This window comes from Podarcis vaucheri, assembly GCF_965113315.1.
Source record: "Podarcis vaucheri genome assembly, chromosome: 12".
Classification (NCBI taxonomy): domain Eukaryota; kingdom Metazoa; phylum Chordata; class Lepidosauria; order Squamata; family Lacertidae; genus Podarcis; species Podarcis vaucheri.
The window spans coordinates 39,198,553-39,218,225 of NC_138750.1; the positions used below are offsets into that span (position 1 = coordinate 39,198,553).

Sequence of the window (19,673 nt, forward strand, 5' to 3'; positions counted from 1 at the left end):
CGACTCTTCGTGACCCCATGGACCAGAGCACGCCAGGCACTCCTGTCTTCCACTGCCTCACGCAGGTTGGTCAAACTCATGCTGGTAGCTTCGAGAACACTGTCTAACCATCTCATCTTCTGTCGTCCCCTTCTCCTTGTGCCCTCCATCTTTCCCCAACATCAGGGTCTTTTCCAGGGAGTCTTCTCTTCTCTTCAGGATGTGTCCTTCCAGTGAGCACTCAGGGCTGATTTCCTTAAGAATGGATAGGTTTGATCTTCTTGCAGTCCATGGGACTCTCAAGAGTCTCCTCCAGCACCAAAATTCAAAAGCATCAATTATTGGCGATCAGCTTTCTTTTTGGTCCAGCTCTCACTTCCGTACATCACTACTGGGAAAACCATGGCTTTAACTATACGGACCTTTGTTGGCAAGGTGATGTCTCTGCTTTTTAAGATGCTGTCTAGGAACTTAGGGTCACCCAATGAAGCTGAATATGGGGGGGGGGGAGGGAATGGTGCTGAGTGTTTTGTCAGAACAGACAAAATAAAGTGCTTCTTCACACAGAGCATAGTTCCACTGTAAACTCCCCCAAGAGGTAATGATGGCTTTAAAAGCACATTAGACAAATTCATGGATGCTAGGGCTACTAGCCACAATGGCTACGTTCTACCCAAGGGTGGACCTTGGTAATATGGCACTCTGTGCGAGAGCAGAATTTGATGCCTCCCCCTGACCTCACACTGCCTTCCCAAAGCCGAGGAAGAGGCCAGACTTCGGGAAGGAGGTGCGAGGGCTCTGGCACGGCCCTAGAGCACCCTCATCTCATCCCCAAAGCTGGGCAAGCGCTTATTAGGCTTTGAGAAGGAGGTGGGGTGGTGGCCCTTTGGCTCGGGGCCCTGTGTGGGGGAACCGGTTATGCTGCACTAAATCCACCTCTGTTCTACCTCCATGGTCAGAGGCAGTATCTCCCTGGATATCAGGTGCTGGGAACTGCAAGTCGGGAGAGTGTTGTTGTGTTCAAGTGCTGCTTGCAGGCTTCCCATAGGGATCTGGTTAGCCACCATGAAAACAGGAGGCCAGGCTAGCTGGGCTTCTGGGTTGATCCAAGAAGGCTATTCTTATGTTCTTACAATCACTCTCCAAAGTTGTCTTCTCTCAGTTAATCTTGAACCCTTGACCTAGGAGGGCTAAGTGTTCTCTTTGAAGGCCTCCTTCCATGAGAAATATTTAGATCTGGCATAGGCAAACTCGCCCCTCCAGATGTTTTTGGACTACAACTCCCATCATCCCTAGCTAACAGGACCAGTGGTCAGGGATGATGGGTCTGGAGTAAGATCTCAAGCAGTTCCTGTTTGCCTTCCAAAAGCAAGAGCAGCCCAGCCCACCATCATTTTTGAAAACCATAAATCCCACCATCATTTTAAAGGGAAAGTAATAGAATGAGGCCATCATCGTGAAATGCTTTTGGACTCGCATATGTGTCGAAGCCTTAGTTTTAAGATCCCAAGATTCTTTTTAAAAGACTTCATGCACCATAATAAAGTCTGGTTTATGGCTGAGGCTCCTCTTTTCTTCACTGCTAGGCTTTGAAAATATGTCATGCCTCACTCAGTCTCCACTTCAGAGGTCAGAGGTATGCTGTAAAATGAAAAGTTAATTTTATAGATATCTGGCTTTGGAATATCCAGACCAGTCAGTTCCAATACATTTCTTTATTTCTTTGAATTTCTAGCCCACCAATTCATATATTAAAATGTTGGAGTCCTGTATGGAGGTTGGGAGCATGGGAGTCTGCCGTATAGTGAGTCCATTTAACTCAATACTGCTTACACTGACTTGCAGTAGCTCCCCAGGGTTTCAGGCAAGGGTCTCTCACAGCCTTAGCTGGAGGTGGAACCTTATATAAGGCAGCTTCCCATGTTCCCATTGTTCCTAGATAAAGGTGGAAAGCATAATGCTGGTGGTCAACAAAAGAGGTTTAAAGACTATCTCAAGGCAAATCTTAAAAAATGCAGCATAAACACCAACAATTGGGAAACACTTGCTTGTGAGCACTCCAATTGGAGAACAGCCTTTACCAAAGGTGTCATGGACGTTGAAGACACTCAAACTCAGGATGCAAGGAGAAACATGCTAAGAGGAAGGCACGCTCGGCAAAACCACACCATGATCAACTCCCACCTGGAAACCAATGCCCCCACTGTGGAAGGACATGTGGATCCAGAATTGGCCTCCACAGTCACTTACGGACTCATTGTTAATAACCATGTTTATGGAAGACAATCTTACTCAGCTACAAGTGATCGCCAAAGATGAAGAAAAGATAAAGGTATTTGGAGCCTTTAAGTAGTGCAGGATTTGTGTCCAGGATGGGGAAACGGTTAGCAAAAATTTTAAGAAAAACCAAGGGCCTTGTAGTTTATGCCATTATAAATATGTTAAGTCTTTACGGTGGCCTTCCTCCAGAAATAATTTCCAGGGTGAGCTCCAAAGCAATGAGAAATGCAAGTGCTTTTGATGACAATAGGCATCTACTTGTGCTATTTAACTTTAGCAGCCAGAAGCATGAAGTTACACATATATACATGCCAAGTTCTTTGCACTGCACCTTATGCCTGCTGCTGAACTGTAACTGAGGAGGAAGGCCATTTTTAGGTACTGCATCGATAGAATGGTGGACCCGTGCTGAGGTCTTTAACAGCAGCCCACCCGGGCACAAATTAAGATTACCGTAAATTTCGCTCTATAACACGCAGATTTTTTCTCCTAAAAAGTAAGGGGAAATGTCTGTGCGTGTTATTGAGCGAATGTGTGGTCCCTGGAGCTGACTCGCTCAGGGGCAAAAATAGGCAAGAATCAGGCAAAAATAAGATTGGGCAGGCGGGCAGGCGGGCGGGCGGGCGGGCGGAGGGAAGGCGGAAGCTGCTGCTTTCCTGCATTCTGCCTCAGGGTCTTACTGCCCACCTGCTTCTGTTGCTGGGTTTGCTCAAACTCAACAAAGAGCAGGGAATCCCCTGCCCTCCTGGCAAGCAGAGGGTTAAGGAAAGGATTGAGTCCTTCCTTCTAATTCTTTCCTAGTCACACTGCGTGCAGGCTCCAGCTCACCACCCCCTCCTCTCCGTGCTCTAGGGACTCGCAGGCAGCCGGAAAACATGCAGGTGGGAGAGAGAGAGAGAGGGCTAGCTTGGGGGGGGGGAACTTTTGCTTTCCTTTCCTCCCCCCCATTAAACCCCTCCCTGCATTCTTAGCCAGCTGCTTCTCCGCACACCCCTCTTGTGCTCCTTGTCCCTTCTGTGTTTTTCCTTCCCTCCCCATTTAAAATGTGGTGACAAAGCACGGATCCACATGGATCCACAGGATCTTTGCACTGGGTCACCCCAAATTCACCATCAGATCACATAGCATGTCCATGGCTACATCTTGCACCAAAAAAATCACGCACCCACTGTTGCCTAGGGTCGCAGTGGTGCAAAAACGTGGTTACAAAGCATGGATCCACATGGATCCTCAGGATTTTTGCATTGGGCTACTCCAAACTCACTGTCAGATCACATGTCTGTGGCCACAGCATGAACCACAAAAATCATACATCCACTGTTTCATTTAGAATATTTTTTTTCTTGTTTTCCTCCTCTAAAAACTACGTGCGTGTTATGGTCTGGTGCGTGTTATAGAGCGAAAAATACGGTATGTGAAATCTGGTAGATGCAAACACAGCAAACACTGTGTCAATAGAGCACTGAAGTAATCTTTGAGAGCAAGATTCTCATATCTGCTGTATGCCTAAGAACTCTTAAATGAGGTCACCGCCACACTGTCAATATTTTATGGGAGGGATTCAAACCTACACCAGAAAGTAAAGTTTGTACAATTGAAGTTGGGAAAGTGATAGTGGTGGAGAACTGCATAGAAAATGTGTGGCTGAATGAATGTTTAGTGGGAAAATGTATAAAAAACACACAAGTACATCAGGATGAATGTTCATTGTGGCATAACCTCCTCACAAACAATTCAGAATGAATGCTTGCTGAACACTGGACATGGTCTAACTTCTGAGTTTGCAAACAAATCATGATGGATTCTCAATAAACTGGTTGTCTGGAGGAGCCACGAGTGACACTGGTTGCTGCACAGAGACTGCATGAAATGAGACTGCCATGTGCCAAGCACATTCAGATGCTCCAAATAACATATTTCTTTTTTTTCTTCTTCCCAAAGGGGCTATTCAATTTTTGAACACTGGCCACCATTCTGAGTATTTGGATCTATTTTTAAATTTTATTTGTGGGATCATCTGGCTCATAATCACCAGAGAAACTCTCAAAAATACATGCATATCAAAAGATGGGTAATATCACACAGATATGACTTGCTTAAAAACAGGACCACCACCACCACCATTTCATAGCAATTGTAGGCAACAAGATATCATGGTCCTTGCAGTCGTTCCTTCCTTTTCCTATAGATGGCACTAAAATGTTAAATGTTATAGCTTGCAGTTTCAAGTACTTTCAGTTGTGGCTCCTATGTGGAGTTTGAATATGTAACGAAATTGAAGTCCAGCGGAAGAGGGGAAAATAGCTATGTAGAGTTGGAGAGTCTTTACCTGCTTATTCCGCGAGAAAGATATTTCCCCATCTAATGTTGCACATGGCTATTGTGGATGGAAGAACAACACAATGTTCTCTATAAAGTTCAGGCATGGAGTTAAGAATCGGCTACTCTACTTGAAAGCTATCTTTCAAATTCTGTGTTCCTTTTCTTTCTCAGCTTCCCAGAGAGATTAATTTTACAGTCTTTGGGAACAGAGACAAAGGAAATAATAGTGAAAGGTAGAGATTCATATCAGTGAACTTAGTTGTGTGTGATTTCTTTCATTAAGAACAAAGAACCTCCAAGGGAGATCGGGCGAGTCTAATATCCGCAGGCAACAAAGACTTCATAATGTGTCCTTCATTAATGCAAGGCTACGACCTCACTGCCACTTTCAGCTGACTGTCATCGAATGCTGAGAAAGAAGCAATGCAAATGCACGTGTGAACCAGCCATTGCGTTCAAGGAATCCATAGTTGCTAGCTCTTGCCTAATATCCTATTATATCCTAATATCCTATCACAGCACTGGAACACTTATCCCACAGTAAAGCTGCAAAGCTGTGCCTTTGCCATGCATTGCTCCACCATTTGAGGGATTCCAAAGTTCCAGACTGACTGGTTACATTTGGACTTAGATCAACATATCAGGCTATGATGTAGCCCTCTGTTCACACACAGAATCCCTTTGCTCCCCCATTTGCTGGAGTGCACAACTAAACCAGGAAGCCTTTTTATTAACCATAGTTTCCTGTTTCATTCGAAACAAGAAACTATGGTTGCCAGTTTTAGAACAAGTCAGGATATTACAAATTGTTTGAAGTTAGTTTAATATCCTGGCTTGTTCCAATGATGATAGCCATAGTTTCTTAGTTAAGCTGCAACAGGAAGCTATAGTAAATTAGAGACTTCCTGGTTTAATTGCCGGTTGCAGTGAAGGGAGAAGCAAAGAGGTTGCACATGTGAGTAAGGGTTTTGTGCATATCTTGGCTTAGTAAGAGGAGATGTGATCACCTGGCTGTTGTGTGTTCTATCTGCCAGCTCTGATGTGTGCAAATGTTTAAGTACAGCCGTAAGTGGCCACAATTTTCCCACAGCAAGGCCGGTCATATTATCCATTTTGTGGGGATGGGAAATTGTAGTAGAGAATTTGGTTAGTATTTTTTTATTTGAAATATTGATTGTCTGTCTATAAAAATCGACAGTTGCACAAATTAATGTACAAAAGCCGAGACCAGCAAGAAGACAAAAAATAGCAGCACTTAAAAAAACAACCCCAAAACCAAACCCAACTGCATCATTTCTGTGCTGCCCCATAAAAACCAGAGTTTTCTGAGTGGCTGACATCAAACATTAAACGCCAATAAAAAAGCCAATAAAGTACAGCAGCAAATGGCAGCAGGGGTACAAGTCCATAAGTAAGATGATCTAAAGAAACCCAAACAAACCTTAAAAGCATAGGATAATTTTAAACGATGCCATCAGCATTCAAAATAGTGGCAGCAGTAAAAGTGTACCATTACAAATTCTAAGAATTGGTAAAAGCCTCAGTGAACAAAATCACTTAAATTTGCCTCCTGATTAATTGTCAGGAAAGTGCATTCCTTAAATGGCGGTTCAGTTCCTGAGATGGCTGCCAATCACCTGATTTCATTTGCTGGGAGAATCCTGATAAGGCTTTGGAGACATTCATGCTGGGGAACGTGGTTCTTTCATGTGTCCAGGGACCCGATGCATCTATCCCAGTGTGCTAGCGGAAGCCATCACAAAGACTCCCACTAACACAACTGGGCTTTCCTCACTCTTCTCCCCCTGCGTGCCTCACCCAAATCTGGAGAGGAGAACCCCCAGAACAGTGCACTGGGGGGGGGGGGGAGGCAGAAATGCTTGCGCTGAAGGATCATCTGTAATCGTATGATGCTGAATTCCACCCCAGTTCCAAGCTGTTGAGGCCTTCAAAGGTTAAGGCCTTGAACTGATGCCAGAAAGACACTTGGAAGAATAAGTGCAGCTATTTGCAAAATCAATTTTGAAATAAATGCTATAGAAACATACCCTCCAACATGTTGAGTCCCAAAACTGGGACATGCGTCTTCCCGTCTGTGCTCCTGCGCAAGTCATGTGACCTGTGTGAGACCATAGAGCCCAAAAGATGGATATTTGGGGGGGGGGCGCGCATGATCTCATGTCATCTAAAAATGTGCGTTTTGGGGAGCCATGTAAGATCACAACCCCAGAAAAAAGCACGGGGGGGGGGGAGAGATTCCAGCACAAAATCAGGCAAAAGGGCTGCCGTGTTCTTGGCGGCGGGGGGGACGGGACGGGATACCCTGGTTTTTCCAGGACCCTTGTGGGGTATGTGAAAATACCCTGAAAGCTGTGAACGTTCTGCATCGTATGTGGTTGTCTATAACAGGAATGGGGAATCTCGGAGATCAAATGAAGCCTTCCAGGTTGGGGTGGGGGGGGGAGAGAAGAAACTATCCTATTGTAAAAAGGGAAAAATCTCATTTGCTGCTGTGTCTATGTTTGCCTCTCAACCTCCCCATGATTTGCATGTGCCCCCCCCAGAGCGAAATCCAGAAGGAAATGCAGCTTTCATGCTGAAAAATGCCCTCCCCCTGCAGGTCTATAGCTGCCCCTAAATATTTCGGCAATTCCTTTTACTCCATTAAAAGAGTCCTTCTGGAAATGCATTGCTGAGCTAATGACAATGTAGCAATGTTTTAGTAATACTACTGTAAGTGTTTTACCAGTTTGGTTTCCATCCTCCTGGGTAATATATTTCCATAAGAAAATGGTGTGTTACTTTCTTTCTTTGTTGGCGTCCAGCCTCCGGCATCCAGACTGGTGAAAGGCGAGAAGGATCCAGAACTCATATAGCGCTCTTTGCTCTTCCAACATGACATCCTTCAGAGACGGAGCTGCTGACTTCAGATGTTATCTGCAATGTACGGTCAGGGATTGACCTCCCTTTGATCTTGCTCCTTTGCCCTATGGCATCCAGCCACCACCTGCTGATGCTGAAGCCACAGGGCAGCCAGCCCTGGGCTGTGTTGGCAAAGAAGATGGAGCGAACAGCGCCGGGAGAGCCGGGGATCTGAGCAGGCTGGGGAGGGAGCCTGCGAGGATCAAGGGAGAGGAAAGCCCTGCAAGACTTAGGGGGAAATCTGAGTGAAATGGGATCTCTACCTAGACAGGCAGGAAATGTGGAGAAGAAGAGGAGTTTTTGATATCCCGCTTTATCACTACCCGAAGCGGCTAACATTCTCCTTTCCCTTCCTCCCCCACAACAAACACTCTGTGAGGTAAGTGGGGTTGAGAGACTTCAGAGAACTGTGACTAGCCCAAGGTCACCCAGCAGCTGCATGTGGAGGAGCGGGGAAGTGAACCCGGTTCACCAGATTACGAGTCTACCGCTATTAACCACTACACCACACTGGCAAATGGTTTTAGATGGAATTCACATAAATAAAAGCAAGGTACTTTGTGCCATAGAGCAATCCTCTGTTGGAAAGGCTCACAGGAGACAGGGTCCCCTGGAGTTGGCACCCCTGGTGGTGGATAGAAGTCCTTGCTCTGTCCTTCCTCAATGATTCTCTCTCTCTCTCTCTAATGAACCGTTCTCTGGTGGTCTGAATCAGGTTTAAAGAAACACAGCAGAAGGGAAGATTATCCATGAGTGTGCTGGTAGTGCCCTACTGCCCCTCCACCTTCAAGGCTGCCTGCTGTGGGAAGGTCCTCCTGCATTCATGGACACTCTAACCCATTTTTGAACCCTGGTTCCTCAGGGTGACTACAAGAGGCTTCCCTGCTGCTAACATCACCCTTGAACCCACACTGCTGATAATGAGGTGGAGGTAGTGAGGCTGGGTACACTCTGCCCTGTTTGCATGTTTTCTTGAGTCCCATTCAGAAGGCCTGAATACAACTGAGGAATTTGTATCATTGCTTCTGTCCTTGCTCATTTTGTTTGCCAATTCATAATCCCATAGCCTAAGGATTTCTCTATCCAATCTCAACATTCACCTTTCGCCACACAGGAATACTTGTGTGTCTGCATGTGTGCGTATGCAAACCGTATTAAATCCATTGGGATATATATTTGTGCAGGATGTATTGATGCAAAATCTGTTCCAGAAGAAGGAATCCATAATGAATACATGCTCCTTCAGTGCTCTGTTCACTGACCAGTGAGTGAGTGTCCCAGGATTCATGCGAGCTACAGAGTACCTTTAGGCCTCATTTTTTCATACTGGATCTGCAGTCCCCTGTGTGTACAGATGGGAAGTACATTCACAAATAAACACTTCCCCTGTCACCATGGCGATGAAAACACATTTTGAACAGTTCAGCAAAGTGCACAAATTTGCATTGGGCAAAGCCTCTGCTTTCCACAATTAACTGTAGCATATCGGTATACTGTTAAGCTTTAAATGTCCAAGACAAGAAATTGCCCGCAACAGGAGCAACTTTTTTTATTTTTAAAAAGAAAAACCCACAAGTTATATATATTAAACTGCTTACTCTCCAGGTGTTCTTCCTTTGGACAAACCACTTTAAATAGTTTCCAGGTTTCTTTGCAAACAATGTTACATTTGCTAGTTTATAGTTTCCTGCCTCGAGGCCCGTTAACATGTATTCGAATCAATCTTGCTGCTCTGTAATCTTTGGGACCTCTTCCCTCAAATCTAGTGCACTTTTAAAAATGCCATTAAAAGGTTCCTCACTGTCTAAGCCGTCACAGCTTCGTGGATGCACATTATCTGGGCCTCGGGCTTTGTCTACATAAACTCATTTTATGTTTTTATCGCCACTGCAGTTCTTATCTGGGTTGTCATCTGTGGGCGAGTGATCCCTGACGTACGCAGGCCACATATCCCTAGTCCTTTGTATGGACGGAGACAAATGAACTGTTTCACAGACATGCCGTTTCCTATCATGCTATATCCGCTCGCTGCTATCTTCCTGCAGTGCACCCAAAGATTACCCTTTGCCCATTGTGTATATGTCTGAAACGCAACATTTGTTATACTAATCACGCAGCGCTCGCAATGCCCGAGGAAACTTGCCATGCTCTCCATTAAGAACGAACAACACCATTTATCTCTCGAGGCAGAAGGAACGGTGCTTTAGGGTTAGAACAGTAATCCAAGCAGACCCATTGGGCTGCTGGACTTTGGTACCAGCCCAGTTCTACACTGGCTGCAGCCTCATGATCAATTTCCCTCTATGGTGGGGATGGGGAACCTTTTTGCAGACTAAGGGCTGCATTCCTTCGTGGGCAGCCTTCCAGGGGCCACATTCCAGTGGTGCGCAGGGCCAGAGGCAAAAGTGGGTAGAACCAGTAGCGGACCAAGCCGATTGGGCCCCTGGGGCAGGGCCAACCGCCCATGGGGGCACTGCAGGGCCTCCGACGAGTCTGCCTGCCTCTTCCCTCTCAGGTGCCCTACAGCTGAGGGGGAGGCCGCGGGCGGACTGTTTGGGGCAAGCGAGGAGCCTCCGGGCACTCAAGCCACCGCATCACTCCCAGGAGAGATGTGTGGCTTGGGCATGCTGAAGGCCCCACAATGAGTGCCACCCACCATTTTGTCACCCCCCTCAGTGGGGACACCCAGGGCGGACTGCACCTACTGCACCCCCCTTGCTATACCCCTGGGTGGAGCAAAGGTTTTTGGCATATCCATTTCAGTTTCTTTCCACTTCTCACTTTTCTGGTCTTAAATTCCATTCTCCAGGTTTCTACATCAGATTGTGATTTTATTTATTTTTCAGCCCACATGAGAAATCATCATCTTTTTAGTGCAATTTTCTCCCAATGTGCACATTATTGCAAAGCAATTCCCCCCCAATATATTTCCAACAAAATGTGCCTTTTAATGCACACTAGCATATGCACTTTTGGACAGATTACTTGGTTGGAGAAGTGTACTGCAGAATTGAGAGACGTGCTTTTGTGTTTCTGTGAAGTGCCACATTAAGTGGCATCCAACATTGCATGTTGTTGTTGTTTAGTTGTTTAGTCATGTCCGACTCTTCGTGACCCCATGGACCAGAGCACGCCAGGCACTCCTCTGTCTTCCACTGCCTCCCGCAGTTTGGTCAGACTCTTGTTTGTAGCTTCGAGAACACTGTCCAACCATCTCATCCTCTGTCGTCCCCTTCTCCTTGTGCCCTCCATCTTTCCCAACATCAGGGTCTTTTCCAGGGAGTCTTCTCTTCTCATAAGGTGACCAAAGTATTGGAGCCTCAGCTTCCCCCTTCCCCCTTGCAGCCCCTAAAAAGGCTCTTCATAGGGTTAGAGGCACTCTGGGCTGTGCCACCCAGAGCTGCAATGGGTGAAGTGGGAAACTCCCAAAATTTAGTGCAGGAAATTTGCACCAATATTGAATAGGCCTCCCAAACCCCTAGAGAGAGTTGTGATGTGGGGAGACTTCAAGAGAGGGGAAAACCCATTGTACAAGCTCAGCTTCTGAATCTGTAGTGTTTGATACAGCCCATCGGAACTCGCCTTATATCAAGCCAGGCCATTACTCCATCTGTCTCAGTAGTGTTTGCAGTAGGCTGCCCTCGCTTATTGCCCTCCAGTTCCCAGCAGCCCCAGTCAGCCTGGACAGTGGTCAGGGGTGATGGGAGTTGTAGTCCAATAACATATGGAGGGCACTTGCTTAGGGAAACCTGATCTACGCAGACTAGATGGAGTTTCAGACCAGAGCCTTTCCCAGCCCTCCCAGGAGCTGCTGGGGATTAAACCTGGGATCTTTTGAATGCAAAGCATATGCTCTCCCACTGAGCTATGGCTTTCCCCCAGTGTGTACCAAAGCCACCAATGTCCTTGTTCAAAAGCAGTGCCGCTGTGAGTACCAGATGATGGGAGAAACACCAGGAGGGCTGTTTTCTTGACACTCTGCTTGTCAGCATCCCAGAAGCATCTGATTGGCTACCAGTATACATACAGAATACAATACGAGATATGAAACTGAACCAGTGAGTTTCTTTTTATGCTTTTATGTAGATTAGTTGTTTCTGAGAAATGTGGTGCATGAAAGAACCCATGTCTGCGAAGGAGCCTGTTTTCAATCCTCATTTTGGGGTTTTTTTTGTTCTTTTTTTTGGGGGGGGGGGTTGGACTGACCTTCCCTTGAAGAAATCTCCCTTTGATCAGAATGATTTCATGTTTGACTCTTCCCTCATCCATACACATTAGTTCCGAGTCGCAGTTGTAACCCTCAGTCAAATCTGCTCAGACAGACCTGTCTCAGCTATTTGAGCCACAGAAATTATGTAGGCACCTCTAGTAGATGGCTGTCAGTAATGCTAAGCCTTTGCCGTTTCGATATAAAGGCATGGAGTGCTTCAGGTTTCTTGATTATTTCCAGAGGTTCTCAAGATGAGGTGTCTGCAGTGTGCAGACTGTGTGTTTATCAGCAGCTGCACTCCATTCATTTGGAATTGTATCTCAGCTGCTAAAGTAGGAAGATAGGTGTCGTATTATATTAAGTGTCTGCTTTGCGTTCTGTGGTACCAAGCATGGGAACCTGACATTGTCATGGTCCCAGAGAGAGGACCTTCAGGGTCAAGTCCAAGCAGAACGACAAATTCTAACCTTTGGAAGCTCCAGGAGCACTTTGGATTGTATTCAAAGCTAGTCCCACTTGAGGGAGATCCACTGAAATTAATGAACCTAAATTAGCTAGATCTATAATTTCTACAGGTCTGCTCTGAGTAGGACCAGCATAGCCTTAAGGGCATGCCTTCTCTGTTGACTTACAGGTATCCAACATGAAAACAGGATCCATACTCAAGTTTGGTGTGTGTGTGTAGAAGACTAAATGTAGAGGAAATCCTGATCATTTCCACTGAAGATCTCAGGGTTAACACAGTGGGTTGGATCCATAACAACAGTACAATCCTCTGCATGTTTGCCAGAAGCAATTTCCACTGTGTACAATGGGACTTACCCCCCAGGTCTGCATTCAAAGATTGCAGCCTAAATTAAGACCTATTTGGGTGTTTCTTTTTGTGAAGAGAGAGTAGGGTCATGGACTCTGGCCCCACCCCTGCCATTGTAGTCCCTGCTGGTCCCATCCCCATGCTGCTCCAAAGAATTATGGGAACTGTAGATTGTTAAGGGTGCTGAGAGTAATTAGTAATGTGAGAGGAAGTAGTAATGTGACAATCTTGCATTTCTATTTCTTTCCAACATATGGAAATAAAATACTATTTACTTTATTATTACAAGTGAGAGTTACTATTTCAACACTACTGTGTAGCAATCTCCTCTTAACATGAAATTTAAAGAAAATCTACGCATCATGTCCCATATAGTCTCCTAGATATCCATTGGGATTGTTATGTACTGAAGTTCTCACCCTGGGCCAGCAGGGGGATACTGTAGATAGTTTTCACTCAGGGCCACATATGCAAATAAGGAATTGAAAGTGACGTTCAGTGATTGGCTAGTTACAGAAAATTGTTACTGTTGCGTTGTAGTGGAGCTCTATATAAGCAGGCTGGCTGAACCCTTCAGTTCAGTTCTGTTCTGGCCTGTGAATAAACAAGAGCTGTTTGAAGAATCGCTGTGTCGTCTGATATGTTCACCCACAACTTAACAGGGATAATTCTGCCTATATCTTGTGCATAGTTGTCCTTTATCTGTTGCAGTCCTGAATCATATTGTAAAAGCGTTTTACAAATATTTGATAATAGACAGTCCCTAGTCTTTGTTATTAACCTGTCAGCTCGCTTAATCAGCACTTAATATTTAAGTACCTGCTTAATGGTACCTAAACTACTCAAACCAAGAGGGATTTGTTTTGTTTAATTCTTTCTAAATCTCAGAATACGTCACCATCCTATCTTGATGTATTAAATTTTTATACCTATAAAAACTACACACACACACCCAATATCTGAAAACGACTGGTCATATTTCTTTCCAGCTTATCACAAATAATGAAGTTAAGAGAGTTTAGCAGAAGATAGGGATTTTCTGGCAGCTTGATCCTTGGAGGACTACTAAGAATTGTCTAGTTTCACAATCATTTCAGATTCCTTTACAGGCAACGAAACTTTCCACAGATAAAATGGTTGCTAAACTGCTTAATATATTAAGTTAATGGCTTTTCCATGATATCTTTACTTTGTGCCAGCCAATAAGATGACAGAGTAACTAGTGGTCATGGATATATTTAATTTTATATACTGGTGCAGTCTTTTAGGTTTGTGTCAAATAACTGGAATATGAAAAACTGCTCCGTCTATTTACCAAAAATTAAAATAAACAAAATGAAAGTAATGCCACCTCTGCATTGCCTGTCACATTGATCTCAGATGCTTGGCAAACATGTTTTTGAAAATAGAAGGTCTTGGGTTCAATCCCTGGCAACTCCAAGTAGGTTTGGGAAATGCCCCAATCTAAACTAGGTTGGCCAATGGTCTGTCTTAGCATGAGGCAGTTCCTTAGTATGAGGCAGATTTAAACCTGGTAGACTATGGCCAGGATTGCAGTTTTCAGGTTATATCCAAATCTTTAATGGGTAGGATAACATCTCCCACTCTTCACAGCCCAGTAAAAACATTTGGGATTTGTCCTTACCTCAGAGTTTGGTAATGCGTGCTGATTTTGTCATGGCAATTAAGTGTCTTTGAATTAAGCAAAGGACATTTTCCTTGTGAAGGTAAAGGTAAAGGAACCCCTGACCATTAGGTCCAGTCTTGACCAACTCTGGGGTTGCGGCGCTCATCTCGCTTTATTGGCTGAGGGAGCCGGCGTACAGCTTCCATGTGGCCAGCATGACTAAGCCACTTCTGGTGAACCAGAGCAGTGCACGGAAATGCCGTTTACATTCCTGCCGGAGCGGTACCTATTTATCTACTTGCACTTTGATGTGCTTTCGAACTGCTAGGTTGGCAGGAGAAGGGACTGAGCAATGGGAGCTCACCCCGTCGCGGGGATTCGAACCCCCAACCTTCTGATTGGCAAGTCCTAGACTCTGTGGTTTAACCCACATCACCACCCGCGTCCCTTTTCCTTGTGAAGGAGAATGCATATTCTTATTCTGGAGAAAAATGGGTAGCAGGCAGAGATTGTTTTGAGAGCACCAACTCTTGTTTCACTTCAGAAGGTATTGAGCTATACCAGGCACCTCATCAGGCAAAAGCTTGTGCCAAACATCTAGAATTTTATTTATTTTAAGCATCTATCTATTAAAAAAAATGTATAAATGGGCTTTCAGCCTGGTTTAGCTTATGAATGGGTGAGGTGAAAATGTAGCTTCTTCTAGCTAATTCAAGGCATGTTAATTTACAGTGTATCCCTATGCATAGCTACTCAGAAGCTACTCAGATGTCTACTCAGAATGAACTTATTCCCAGCTAAGTGTGCCTAGCATGGCAGCTACAATGTTCAACAGGGTGTTTGGGGATCTGAATTAGAATAAAGAGTTACTTCCTTTAATGTCAAGTTTATGTACGGACATTACAGAATGAGTGGTGTAGTGGTAAATTTGGAAGTGCAGGAATTCATCCTGACAAGCCCCTCTCAGAGTAAAAAAAAATGCAAGTGGCTGTGTTGATCTATAGTCACATACATCCCGCCCCTGCCCCAATGCAGGACACAATTTCAAATATATTAGGATCAAAGACTTTCCCTGAATAGATGTTTATAGAATAAATTCACTGTGTAAAAGAGATTTAACAAAAGATCTCAAGCCAGCTGAAACACAATCTTTAGCCTTTCAGTTAGTCTTTCTATGCAAGATTGTTAGCATTTCTAACAGTGAAGAGTGAAACAGTGAAGCAGGAACCCCATCTAAGAAACTGAAAGAGCTATCCAGTGTCTTCTTGTTTAATTTCCGTACTCTCCACATTCACCCAATGCTCATCTGCCACAAACTTGAAAGCCTCGTTATCACCTGATCCATTTACCACCAGAGCAAGGAGGTTCTATATCAATTGCTGTGGTGCTCTGGCATGACATCACCATTTCTCTGTTCTAGAGACAGCCCTGGAGCTGAGCTCCTTGCTGTTCTCTCTTCGCTATGCCACAGTACAGAACACAGAAAGTAGAGGCTGCTCAGATCGCTTTCGGATAAGAGCATTTCAGCTCCTTTAATAGATTAAAAACGCTTTGGAAAAGCTCGAAACCCATTCGCCGCCATGTTATCTTTTTGCTCTGTAAATAACCTAGCAAAGAAAACACATCCTGTGGATTTCTCTTTTCTTATTTTAATTTAAGGAGGTGTCTTTGGGTAACATTCTCATGACTCTGCACCTCTCATCTTGACCTTCTGCCCCAAGTTCTGGTGACAGGAAGTCAGTTGGATTTTGGAGGGTGGGTTTCGATTTCAGGGATGCTGCTGCTATCCAAGAAAGCAGGCAATTGATTGAGGTCAGCAGGTCCCACACATACCTTCCTCTTTGTTTTCCTGTCCTCCGGGGCAACAGCTTTGAATAACAACTCTTCTCTTCTTGTAATTGAGGACATAAAAATCACTCTCAGAGGCTCAGATCCTGGACTTTACAAGCCATCTTCTCAGCGGGCCCTAGACTCCAGCTATTGTGCCTGTTTCGCATTGTGCCTTTATATTCTTGACCCTGCTGCAGACTGTAATCAAGACCAAGTCCCATTGTGCTAAGAACCATGCAGAAACATAAGAAGCTGTGATCTTTGTCTCAAAGGGAATAGTGCTGAAGATAATCAGGCGGGAGAACAGGGACAAAAGGCAACCTAGAAAGCAACATTTGAGCTGCCGGGCCACCAGGTAGCAGCATACACATGGCTCTCACATTGTTTGTCCTGCGGTGAATCACAAGAGTTTATGCTTCAAGAGGTGCAGCCCGGGCACCTGATGAGATAGGGCACAATCCAGACAAATTCCCACCAGTCTCTCCTGTTTAAATCAGTGGGAGATGAAAGCTTCACTTTGGGCGAATTGCTGCAGTCAGGACTGATTGGGGGCATAATAGAAGTTTGCAAAAATTATGCATGGCACAGAGAAAGTGTCCAGAGAAAGGTTTTCTCCTTCCCTCATGATATTGGAACTTGTGGACATCCATTCAGCACATAGTTCAGCTGTGGAACTCACTCCTGTAGGAAACAGTGGTGGCCTACGAAATGGCCACTGTGCCCTCACATGAGAAAACAGCATGTCCCATTTCCCCCCCGGGACATGTGTGGGGTCTGCTCTTGTACTTCGGTCCTGTTTGCAGGTTTCCCACAGTCAGTGTCGGAACCGGATGCTGGCCGAGATGGGCTAAAGGCTCCTGGCTTCCATGAAGACACTTGAAGGTTTGAATGAGTTGCATGCATGTACAAGTTGTCCATAAAACTGGAAACAGGTTTCTCTCTTCACTTGTCCCTACAGCACTCTCCATTTGTATGCTGTTGTGCATGTGTAAGCTCTGTAAAACATCAGCGGAGCTCATGGAGGCCAGGAGTGGGAGCAGCAGCAGCAACTACCCTGATTCCTTCCCCCACAAATTCATCAAACAGTGGGAGGAAAAAAGAGGCATACATCTACTGCAAATTGAGTTTCTAATTCACACTGGCAAATTTATCAAGACCTTTTTTCTTTTTATTTGCAAATACGTATTGATTTCACTAGGAGCGTTTCTTCCTCTCTCATCTTTGAAACCAGGCATTTATGCTACAGTAAATGCAGCAACCTGATGCTCATAAGATAAATGGGCCTGGTGAGGACATGCCATATTTTATGGGCTATTTTTGTCCTTGGCTATGACCTAAGCTGAGGTTGTTTCAGAGCCAAAGAGCACTAATAATCTGCACGGAACACATCAACATCCATCTCCTGTAAGCTCAATAGTGAGCTGTTTCTTGTGTCCCAAGTCAAAATGAAACATATATGGGTTTCTTTACACATTTATACATATTCCATATGGAAAGAGTCAACAATGCAAGCCTCAGAAATTCCTCTCTTTGTGTGTAAAGTGGACATATTTGCTGGAACTTGCAAGAGAATGTAAAACAGTTTTAATGGCATATTATATGCAACTCACATTTATATCACGAAGCGCCATCTCCCATCAAAAGGAGAATGAAGAGAATATTTCTTTTATTATTGCAATTATTTTGTTTACTAGAATTTTCCAAGGGAGAAAACATTTCTGAAAAGCTCTGAGAGGGTCTCTCTCTCTCTCTCTCTCTCTCTCTCAGTGTCCTTGAGTTCCCTCTAACATGTGGGAAATGTCTTTAACTCTTTATGAGTGGGTGGAAGAAAGATCAGCATTTGGGAACAATTTGGTTCAGAAACCCCATGTGGCTAAATCAATAGGTTTTGTGCTCCAGGGCTTACAATCAGTTCCCGCTTGATGTTCTCAAACATGCATCTAAGATATGCTTCCTGGAGGGCTTTGGGGGCCCCTCTGCCCTGTGAGGCAAAAGGAGCTGTTTTGCACAGCCAAATTTCTCAGTGCTCTCATGCACATAGGTGGACAGAGGTATGGAGGAAAGCTTGTGGGAACTCAGCTGTAAATGCAGGCGACCATCTCTGCGACTGCATCTGCAAGTTTAAGTAGGGCCACAGTGATAAAGTGGTTGCCAACTTGCCAAGGATGCAGTCTAGTGCAGCATTCTCTCAACAACCCTGTAGATTAGGGTGAGATTGAGTGGCTGGCCCAAGGTGGAGTGGAGATTTGAACCCTGGTCTCCCAGGTCCTAGTCCACCGTACTAGCCACTACGCTACACTGGCGAGTTCCACAAATCTACATTTTAAAAATACAATAAATTACAACACAATCCTATGTATAACCTAAGTAAATTCAATTAGACAATAGCCAACATTAAGCAAGCGGCCTTCCACTCATGTAATGGAACTTCCCTCTCCTCTCCTCCCCGCTGAAATCCATTTCCCCCAGTGGAATTGGGGTCTGGCAGCACTGGAATCCATTCCCGGAACACTAAACTACTTGAAATGAATTCAAATCTCTAGGCCTGATGAGCTGCGCCCAATTTAAGAAGGATATTGGCCAGTTGGAATGTGTGCAGTGGAGGGTGACCAAGATAACCAAGGGTGTGGAAACCAAACCTTATGAGGAACAGTTGAAGGAGCTGGGTATATTTAGCCTGGAAAAGAGGAGACTGAGAGGAGATATGATAGCCATCTTCTAATATCTAAAAGGCTGTCACATGGAGGATGGAGCAAGCTTGTTTTCTTCTCTGGAGGCTAGACCCCAAACCAATGGATTCAAGTTACAAGAAAATAAACTACCTCGGGTTAAGAACTTAATTCGTTCCGGAGGTCCGTTCTTAACCTGAAACTGTTCTTAACCTGAAGCACCACTTTAGCTAATGGGGCCTCCTGCTGCCGCCGCACCGGGGAGCATGATTTCTGTTCTCATCCTGAAGCAAAGTTCTTAACCCAAGGTACTACTTCTGGGTTAGTGGAGTCTGTAACCTGAAGCGTATGTAACCCAAGGTACCACTGTAAACATCAGGAAGAACTTTTTGACAGTAAGAACTGTTTGACCACAACAGACCCCCCCTCCCCATGAAAGGTGGTGGACTTTCCTTACTTGGAGGCTTTTAAGTAGAGGTTGGGTGGCCATTTGTTACGAATGCTTTGAGATCCCTGCATTGCCGAGGATTGGATTAAATGACCCTCAGGGTCCCTTCCAACTCTGCAATTCCACGAGGGTATTTATAGAATGCATACAGGAAGTGCAGAAACATTTAATCGTTCATTTGCCTTTCATAATGTTAAAATGCACTTTATTTGGGTATGTGAGATTGTGTGTGATATTTTACTGTAAGCTGCTTCCAGTACAGATGCAGTCTTTTATGAAACATGTCCTAGAGAAGGAATGAATAAACATTAACCAGCAATTCTGACTTTCCTTAAGCCTTTTCTATACAGCTATCTTGCAATTTACGATTTGATTTTTGAAAAAAGAGGATTTCTTTATTAGGCAAATGTATGCATAAAAGAGCTCATCAGTCAAGAGTACCGTAAATGTTATATACATGCCTATCCTTCAACTGCCCCCCCAAAAAACACACACACACATTTCCACTGGTATTATGACTAATCTGAGAAAACCTGCCCTGTTGGCATTTGAAGGACCTCTGCTATCTTTTG

At 44.7% G+C, this 19,673-nt stretch overlaps 1 long non-coding RNA gene across 2 annotated transcripts in view; it reads right to left on the minus strand.

Annotated features, from left to right (window-relative positions):
- Nucleotides 1-19,673, minus strand: part of LOC309515446 — a 44,914-nt gene that overhangs the window by 14,177 nt on the left and 11,064 nt on the right. The window contains exons 2-3 of one of the 2 annotated variants that reach the window (XR_014212479.1): nt 7,328-7,518; nt 4,891-4,990 (exon numbers count right to left, since the gene is read on the minus strand). The exons of the other annotated variant lie outside the window; for it this stretch is intronic. This is a non-coding gene — a long non-coding RNA (uncharacterized lncRNA). Of the gene's footprint in view, nt 1-4,890; nt 4,991-7,327; nt 7,519-19,673 lie in introns of those variants that run through there. 2 annotated transcript variants of the gene reach the window in all.